We start from the raw sequence: 10,422 nt of genomic DNA on the forward strand, positions 1-10,422 counted from the left end.
AAAGACAAGTAGGACACAGAACTGCTTCCACTGAGGACATCTTCCTCTACCAACCCTACCAATTTTAGTGCACACCTAGATCAAATTGTAGTCTTTGTTTTTCTTTACAATGGTGCCACATCTTACTCCAGGACTAGATGGGTCAGCCTATAAAGTGCAAATCTCATATAATTCAAATTACCCTTGATAATCCCTTAATTCGTCCATAGAGTTCAATATCTCCTGTTGGTGATCTTATCAATTCCTCTAATATTTCTTTAGGGCTTTTGATTAATTTTCAATTCCTACATTAGCATGTCAACAAATAGTTCACCACCAATTTACAAAGTCCTTTGGTAAAAATCTGTTTCACATCTTTATTGTTGGTCTGGGAAACCCTTAAAATCATTCATACACTCTTTCCATGGATTTTCACCAAAGACATTAACTATTTCAGGCTTGATTAAATCTCTGCTTGCTAGAATGAACAGATAACTGTACCACTGCTCACCCTAACTCTGACCCCATCTGTAGCAACCCACCCCCCCATCACTGTCTCTTTGTCCCTGCCCCGCTTCTTTTCTGCCCTCCTCCCTTTTTTCTGCAAAGTTCAATTGCAATAAATTAATTGCTCACATAATGAAAATCCTGTGTTGAAGGAATATTCTCAAGAAGCACTTATAAACTCATTTGCCTGAGTTTCTGTCACCAGAACTATTCTTTTATTGTTCTCACTCATTCATTCATTCATCCATCCATTCCACAAACAGTTTACATTAGCTGCACACCAAACTCCATCTGGATGCTGGGGACCCATCAGTATTCACAGCAGACAAGGTCTTTGTCCGAAAGGAACTCACTTTCAGTGGAGTAGACAGTAAAGAGACCTACAGTAGATTGCCAGACAGGAGTGAGTGTTAAAGGGAGGAGAGGGGACAGGGTGGTCAGAGAAGGCCTCTGGAAAGTGACATTCACTTAAGTAAGCAATGGGGGTCGTGTGACTATCTGGGGGAACAGTGTTCAAGACAGTGGAAACAGCAAGTGCAATGGCCCTCACGAGAAACTGGGATTAGAGTGTTCCACAAATAGCAAGGAAACTTCCAGCATGGATAAAGCTGAGAGCTCAAAGGGGAGAATGAAATGTGTTTGAGAGTTGGCCAGAATCCAGAAGGATTTGGGGGTTTTATTATGAATGTTATGCAAAGCCCTGGACTATGCATCATTTTGAACGGGGAGGTGGCATCATCTGACCAAGGCATTTTTAGAAGGATTTCTCCGGCTGTTACATGGAGAGTAGTGGGGGCGTGGGGTGAGGAGAGTGGACAGCAGGAGGCTGAGAAGGCCCCTCCAACCCTGTAGCATGGCTCCGTGTCTCAAATTAGTGTTTCCCAGTATTTAACTTTTCTGTCGAGCAAAACCCCTGAGATTTCTAGTTAAGTGGTTTTGTTAACACACTAGGCAACTTTTCTAGAGTCCTTCCCTCCCACTCTCTGGGTCTGAGGCCTTACCGTGAGACCAACTGTGAAGCCGATCCTGAGAGCAAGGTTCCCTCGGCACCCCAGATGCCACCTGGATCCACGCAGCTGCACTGAATGCTGCCCTCTTTCTAACATAGGATTCCCCATTTTCACTTTCTTTTACACGGCAGTTTCTGGCAGCTTTAAGAAAAAAAATAACAGTTTGAAATCAAAAATTTAATGTTAGTTCCTTGATCAAAAAAAAAGATAAAATATTTCTACTAATAAAGTAATGTGTATTTAATATGGACAGTAAATTTTCCTCAAAATACTAACTAGGCATACAAATACCATGAGAAAAAATTAGCTTTGAAAATTCACCTTCTTGAGCTTGAAAGGTTTCCAGAAAAATCAATTGTGAATAATCTCTTAATGTCTAAATATCTGGATGTTTTCACCAGGGTGGCCTCCTTCTCTGGAGGAACAAGTCTTCGTAAGTGGATATGTTTTTACAACAAAGGGCCTGTTGCTTCGGATTTGTTCAATATTTTCTTTCAATTCCTTTGTTAAACATTAGATAGAATTTTTAGTGCCATGAGAAGTCTGTGAATGTAACAGATTGAGTTGGAATCTGTAAGAAGTAATTTTTAACTCTACCTTTGACTTATTTAAAAGCAAATAATGAATTTTTTAAATAAAAATAGAAGTAAAGGTACCTGATGCAAAATATTAATGTAGAGTACAAATTATCATCACTAAAATGCCCATTTCTTATGTATATGCACATTTGTGTTATGTGTCTATATACATATATGTATATATTTATATAAATTTTTATCAAGTATGTCCGGGGTATTTTTGTTTAGACCTTTCGGCAGCCCGAACCAGCACTCGGCCCCCTCAATGCCACCACACTCCTGTGCTGCCTAATGGCCTGAGCATGTCCACGGCCTGCTGGGGTCACGCCAAGGAAAGCAGACTTGATTCTTTAGGCCATGTGGGTCCACTGAAGGTCGCGGAGAAGAAGAATATAATTTTTCAATAATCATTTAGTCAAACCTTTGTTGTGCGTCGAGTCTACACTGGACTGTGCCGCGCAATGGAGATACAGCCACAAATGAGACAGAGGCTGTGCCCTCATAGGCCAAGGCGGCCGCCACATGGGAAACAGGGAAACCGTAGGGAGCTGAGTTTGGTGGCAAAAAAGCAGTTTAAGGAGAAGACAGGGAAGCCAAAGAAACCCAAGAGTCATGTCAGAAATAGAATTAACTGGACTTTGTCACCCATTTTACTGTCAAGCTTTCTTTCCTCACCAAATCTCAGTTAATTCCCTCCAGGACTTTCCCTTTGGAAGTTTATAGCACGTTAGAACTCTCCAAGTGATCTGAGTACCCTGCCTTATTTGCCTGTAAATAAATAGAATAAATATTGCTGATCAGTTTATTCAAGGATCTGAGTACCTGGGTGTTATGGTCCTAAAGAAGAGGAAACACGTCCAGAAAAGGTATGAATAATAAAGTTCTGTTTTATAAGGACCATGAGGATAAAATAAAAGTACTAAAGTCCTAATTAAACAGACACCATTCATCATCACTCTCTGTGAAATACTACAACAATTTCCAATACCTCAGTGAAACACACAAGGCTAACATTTTGGCACAATGTGAAATCTGGCAGGGATGATGTTTGGCCAGTCTATGAGGCTGCCTTTCTCCTAGGACATCCTCTAAAGAAAATGCAGACTGCCTCAGAGCACGCTTGTGAAGGGAAAGAGGTCTTGAAGAGCTATTTGGTTTGCTTCTCAGAAGCGAATGAATAGAACAGGAATAAGCTAGAGACACCAAGTCGCCCCAGACTATCACCTGATACATTTAGCCACAGAAAGAGGAAATCTGTGAAGGATGAGCCCATCGGTGGGGACCACCATCTTAGCGTGATCCAACACTTAGCAACAGGAGCATCAGATGGGAACTTGTTAAAAATGAATATTCTGGGCCCCACCAAAGACCTATGAAATCAGAATTTCTGGACACGGGACTCAGGAATGAATGGGTTTTATTTAACAAGCCCTCCGGGTTAAGGCTCACTCGAACTTGAGAAGCACTGCTTTTCACAATAGTGGCAAGGAATAGAGGACTTACAAGCAAGAGGCTGGGACTTGAGCCCACGGGAACCTGAGCCAGAGGCAACTTTGTGTTCAAAACGACACCCACTGCCTTGCCTGTAGCACATATTGCATCATGTTGGGTTTTCCTTCTTTGAGAGACCAGCCTCACGTGGACCAGTCTTATTTCACAGTAAGGATGATAATTTTTCAGTGACTCACATCTGAACGCCTGCATCAACTATAGGACCATAGCTCTTTAATTATGTTACAGTATTTCTTCTCCATACCAGTCACTATAAACCACCAGGAGTAAACTTGCTGCGGTAGCTCTGAGTAAAGGGGAGGTGTGTTTATTCTGAATTATCCGGGGACAAGGACTCTCCTTAATTCATAGACTAATCATTCATTTGTGGGAATATCCAAAGGTCCTCCTTCCTGCCATCTCCCTTTTGTCCTTTTCACTGCTCCCCGGAAACTTTGTATATGAAGAAGAAACAACAGGAGGTTACTTTCAAATAGGTTCCTCGGGATACCTGTACATGATTCTGTAGGACTAGAGACCAGAACAGTTGGCCAAAGTAAGACATCTTATAATGATTGATTCAAATGCTCATTTCATAGATGAATAAAATAAGCCTTAAGGAAGTGAATAGCCATCAGTGATAGAATTAGAATAAAATTTATTCCATTTATTTTTATCAGATGTATACTTTCAAATAATTAGAAGAGACATATAATTATTTTAAAATATAAAAAATAGTAGCCCGCTCCCAGAGGCAACGTCTTTTCTCTCCTTCAGAGGATTCTTTTGGAATGTGTCACTGTATCTCTAAATAATATGCATATATTGTATTTCTTGGTTTTTTAATTGTAGTCATTACATACAGATTTTATCCCTGGTGAGGCTCCAGCTTTCTGTAACCCCACCCCCAGCCCCCACAACAAATACACTTTTCCCATTCACACCCCCTCATTCGCTCAATAGAGTTGTATTGAAATTTTGGTTAGATCAACATTCAATGTTTACGTTATTGTGACGACATAAATGTCATTCACAACTGAGACATGTAATTACTGCAATTACTTTCATTTCCTGCACAAACTTTTGTTGATTTGCGGGTAGGGGGAAGCAGGAAGCTGGTGAGAAGGTAATAACTGCTGTGTTTTTTCCTCATTTGCTCACGTGCTAGGTTTTCTATCTACTTATCACCAATTCAATCCCAAACTCTTGGCCATATTTCTAAAGCTCCCATAAATATATTGTAAAACTCAGTGTCCATCTGCTAATCTCCTGAAGAAAATATTTTCTGGAGCCTTGTGATTGACCTGGAATCTCCCTTCATTCATTCTGAAGATTCTTTCCACTCCCTTATATTAAATCTCCTGTTTCCCATTTCCTATGTCTTTCTTTTTTTTTTTAGTTTACAACTTCATTTTGATGGGTCAAATGTAGCAAGCAGTAGATCTCTGAGAAAGCTCATGGGAGATAAAAACTTTCAGATCTTGAATATCTGAATTTTTTAAGTCTATCCTCATATTTGCTTATGAATTTGGCGAAGTGTAGAATGCTAGGTTTGGAATCAATTTTCTTCAAAAATTTGTGAGGTGTTGTTCCATTATATTCTAGCCTCTGTTGTTGCTATTGAGAAACACATAGGTGCTCTGATATTTTTTTTACTTTTTTCATATGACTTCGGATTGTTGATTTTTTTGTTTTGTTTTGTTTTTGTTTTTCTCCATTTCTGGAAGTTTCTAAAACTTCTTGCTTTCCTCAGTATTGTAAGATTATAAAATGTACCTTAGAGTGAGTTTATTTTTAATCCATTCTGCTGGGAAATCTATTGATTATTTCAACCTGGAAACTCTAACCTTTAGTTCTAGAAACTTTTCTTTATTTATATGGGTAGTGATTTCCTCTTTTCTATTTACCCTCTTTTCCTTCCTCCTTTCCTTCTGGAACTCCTGCATTGAATGCATTGAACGTCATGATCTGGTCCTCTAATTTTATGATATTTTCCCTTCTATTTTTTATTTCTTCCTTTTTGTTCAGCTTTCTCAGAGATTTCTTCAATTTTATCTTCCTACTGTTCTGTTGAGCTTTTCAACAGCTGTTAAGCTGTTATTGTATTTTTAATTTCTAGAAGTTCCCAATTGTCCCTATTTAAAGTATCCTGCTCTTGTTTCATGAATGCAATATTATCTTATATCTGTCTGAGGACACTAATGATTTTTTTAAAGAAGTCTTTCCTCTGAAAAGCTTCTTTTCTTCTAAATGGATTTTTTTTTCTGTTTGTTTTGGTCTCTATGTTTCATTGGGAAAACTTTCCTCAGCTAGCTGGTGATCTTGCTTGCCTACTCATATTTAAGAATGGGGCCCTAAAGGAGTTGATCGGAAGTTCTAAGCCCATGGTTGGGGACTTGACTACCATGACCTACACTGTACCTGTTGATCTAGCTGAGCCATTTCCTTGGAGATCCCTCTCCAACACCATCAGTACAAGTAATACAAGTACAAGTACTTTTTTATTCTTTGTCTAGTGGAGTTCCTAGAGAAGAATATTCCAGGCTTCTATCTAGAAGATACAGGACTGCCTGTCAACATTTTGGGAGCTGAGTGTAGAAGAGGTCTGGGGTGGTCTTAGTATTTAGAATGTAAATATTTGCTTAATCCCTTGGTTTTCAATATCATACTCCCACCCTCCACTGTGTCTGAAAAATCCTAGTGCAGAGACCTTATGTTTTATGGTCTCCAGTGACAAATTTTCTTCAGCCTTCTTCCAGAATGGGGTAAGCGTAGAAAACAATTATAAGTCTATGGATTGAGAGAGGGGATCAGACTGGTTTTTCAACAGACTTTAAATCAATGCTGTCCTTTTTAGCATTACCTCCCCTCTTCCAGGAGTACACCATGTGCCAATTCCTCAAGCTTTTAGGGATTCTGTGGTGTAGATCAGGCTTCCTCTCAGCTTCCCCACTGCTGGCCTAAGAGTCAGCTTTCTCAAGTATTTCACATTGTACTGATGTTGTCTCTCCTTTCTCATTGTTCTTTTATGTTTATACCTTTCTCCAAAATAAATTCCATTTATTGCCATTTTATGAGCTGTTTGGAGGAAGAAAAGTAAATGTGTGTGCCCAATCCACCATCTTGACCCAAAAGTCCCAGAAATAAAATTCATACCAGAGTTCTCCATGCAGCAAAAGGTGAGATAGAATTTCAGTGATTACCTAGAGAACTTAATTAATATTTAAAATTCAAAAAAAGGCAGAAGAATTTATTAATACAATCATTTTGAAAAAACTGTGGCATATTTCCCTGGCAGGGGAGACACCATGATCACAAAAATGGTTTTCCCAGGGTGAGGCTTATCCATTACATTCCAGATGTGCTGACCCCTGCAATTTCCCCAAATATTGGAAACTCAACTGCATAATTTGTGGTAGCTGGAGACTGTGTTTGTGCCCTCCCCTGGGAAAGAAAAAACAGTTGGCAATAATTTTTTTGGATATTATACCAAACTCACAGCAACAAAAGCAAAAATAAACAAGTGGGACTACATCAAACTAAAGAGTTTCTGCACAGCAAAGGAAACAATCAACAAAATAAAAAGGCAACCTACAAAATGGGAGAAAATATTTGCAAACCATGTATCTGATAAGGGATTAACATCCAAAATATATAAGGAACCCAAATCACTCAATAGCAAATATATATATATATAAAATAGCAGAATCAAAAAATGGGCAAAGGACCTAAATAGACATTTTTCCAAAGAAGTTATAAAAATAGCCAATGAATTTATGAAAAGGTGCTCCACATCATTAATCATCAGGGAAATGCACATCAAAATCACAATGAGATATCAGCTCACACCTGTTATGATGGCTATTACCAAAAAGACAAAAGATATGAAGTGTTGGCAAGGATGTGGAGAAAAGAGAACCCTTATGTGTTGTTGGTGGGAATGTAAGTTGGTACAACCATTATAGAAAATAGTATGGATTCCTAAGAAAAGGTCCTGGGGGGAGAAAAACAGTATCGAAGTTCCTCAAAAAATTCAAAAAAGAACTACCATATATTCCAGTAATCCCACTTCTAGGTACATATCTAAAGGAAGTAAAATCACTATCTCAAAGAGATATCTGCATTCCCACATTCATTGCAGCATTATTCATAATAACCAAGATATGGAAACAACCTAAGTGATCAATGCTGAATGGATAAAGAAAATGTGGTATGTATACACACACACACACACACAGTGGAATATTATTCAGCCTTAAAAAAAGAAGGAAATCTTGCCATTTGTGACAACACACATGAACATGGAGGGCATTATGCTATGTCAAATAAGCCAGCCACAGAAAGAAAAATACTGCATGGTCTCAATTATATGTGGAACCTAAAAAAGTTGAACTCATACAAACAGAGTAGAAAGGTAGTTACCAACAGTTGGGAGGTAGGGGAAATGGGGAGATGTGGTCAAAGGATACAAATTTTCAGTTATAAGATAAATAAGTTCTGGAGATCTAATGTACAGCATAGTGACTATAGTTAATAAAAATGTATTGTGTACTTGAAATTTTCTAAGAGAGTAGATCTTAAGTAGTCTCACCACAAAAAAAAAAAGCTAACTATGTAAAGTGATGGATATGTTAATTAGCTTGATTGTAATAATCATTTTGCAATGTATACATATACAAAAAATCACATTGTATCCCTTAAATATATATAATTTTATCAATTATACCTCAGTAAAACTGGAAAGGAAAAAAATTATTTGGCAATATCTACAGTAACTGAAAATAGCCAAAATATATTTTACTTCTAGGTGTATATCCAGTAGAAATATATACATATGCTCACCAAACATCACATACAAAAATGTCCATAGCATTCATATTAGCCAAAAACTGGAATGAATGACAATGCCCATCCACAGTGAAATGTATGATAAACTGTGGTATCTTCATGGAATATGCACAATATACACAAGGGAATACTATGAAATGAAAATAAGCAAATTACAGCTATATTCAAGAATACAAACATAATTTTGAGTGAAAAAGTCACACACTAAAAAGCATATGCTATAAAATTCTACTCCTATCAAGTTCAAAACCATTCTAAGGTGATAGAAGTCATAAAAGCATCCACCCCTGGGGAGGGAATAATTAGTGAGAGGGGGTACAAGAGATGCTTCTGGGGAGCTGGTAATTCCCAAATCTGAGAGGTGATTCCATAAGTGTCTTCCCTTTGTAGAAACCCCCAATTGTACATTTATGGTTTGTCCATTTCTCTATGTTATACTTCAATTAAAAAATTTCCTTCAAAAAAATTTACCAAAAACAAAAAAGCAAAACCACAAAGTGATTCATTTGGTACCAAATTCTCTGATTTAAATAGTTTCTTAAGTTCAAATGCCAGGTTTGCCACTTGTTAGAATATGTCTTTAGTTAAAACATTTAAATTCCTTTATAAAATTAAGATGCAGTCATTCATTCATCCAACAAAAATGTATTGAGTGCCTAATCTTATATGCACTTGAGATATAGCAACAAACAAAACACTACCAAACCCTTACCCTCACAGAGCCAATATTCTGAAGGGAATGAAAAAAATGCCTGCTCTACCTACCTTACATAATGTCTGTGAATCTCAAGAGAGATCTTGGTAGGTACCTGCTTCCCAAAGTGTGCTTTGTGGACCAATAGTATCAGCACCACTTGGGAACTTGTTAAAAAGGCAAACTCAGGCCCCATCCTGGACCCACTGAAAGTATTATTTTAACAAGATCTCCACGTAATTTATATGCGCATTGAAAAGCACTGCCGTAGTACTTGGTGAATCATAAAATGCTGTCAGATGTAGGCCATTATTATTATTAGTCATGCTCACCAGGAAAGTGCCAGAACCCAGCAAATAAGGGCTATGAGGATAAGAAACCACATGTCTATTCCCATCTTAAAAGGTGCTCTATTTCCAGGGCATGTTATTATGGAGTGTTTTCTATCTACTGTTTGTTTTTTAAGTAAGTCTCAATTCTTGAAGTAAACAGACCCCTGCATCAAAAGCCCCAGTAAAGAAAATGCTATTGGTGAACTTTATTGATGGGTTTTTCAATTGGTTCAACACTATTTCCTGATAATTCAACAGTTAACCCAAGAAGAATACTGCAATAAAGTAATAAAATGTTGAACAATACAGACTGGAGATTTACAGAGTTTTATTGGCAGAATCATTTTATGTCTTTCATTTCCTGTCTGGGAGAACTGGCTCGACATTTTCCTGCAGGCTGTTTGGTGGATCTCTAAACAGTCTTGATCCAAAGGTGCTTTTGTAAAAGTGAGAGCCCAGGAAGCAGCTGATTATCTGGTAGAAGAGGATATTGTCCTGGGAGTTAGGGACTAATGAGGCCTTCAACAACTGACTTACTAGAGAAAAGATATTTTGTCAAATTTTTCCTCCAGTAGTATTACTCAAAATTTAATATATTAATATATATAAATCACCCAGAAATCATATTAAAATGCTATTTTGGATTCACTAGGTCTGGAGTAGAGCCCCAAATTCTTCATTTCTGGTATGCTTCCAGCTGAGACTGATGTTACTGATTCCCAGACCACACTTTGAGTAGCAAAGTCTTATCCTACAGGAACTCAGGAGGAACCAAATAAGTAATTTTGAACCACTAGGCTCTTTCTTACAACATACACAACAGGGTCTTCTGATAAAAACCAATGTCCAGCAAACCAAAGTCTGGTTCTTTAGGAATTTAGAAATTAAAAGAGCCATATTAAAACTATAAATACATATTTAGATTTAACTCTATATAAAAAAAGGAAGGAAGTGCATTAAAATGTTAAAATTTGCATATTCTT

The 10,422-nt window shown here is 37.6% G+C and overlaps 1 non-coding gene across 1 annotated transcript; it reads left to right on the top strand.

Annotated features, from left to right (window-relative positions):
• The first annotated feature begins 6,848 nt into the window (after nucleotides 1-6,848).
• LOC123630991 lies at nucleotides 6,849-7,012 on the top strand. The gene has a single exon (XR_006732903.1). It is a non-coding gene; the product is annotated as a U1 spliceosomal RNA (small nuclear RNA).
• The last annotated feature ends 3,410 nt before the right edge of the window (nucleotides 7,013-10,422 follow it).

The sequence above is a fragment of the Lemur catta genome, chromosome 1 (assembly GCF_020740605.2).
Source record: "Lemur catta isolate mLemCat1 chromosome 1, mLemCat1.pri, whole genome shotgun sequence".
Classification (NCBI taxonomy): Eukaryota; Metazoa; Chordata; class Mammalia; order Primates; family Lemuridae; genus Lemur; species Lemur catta.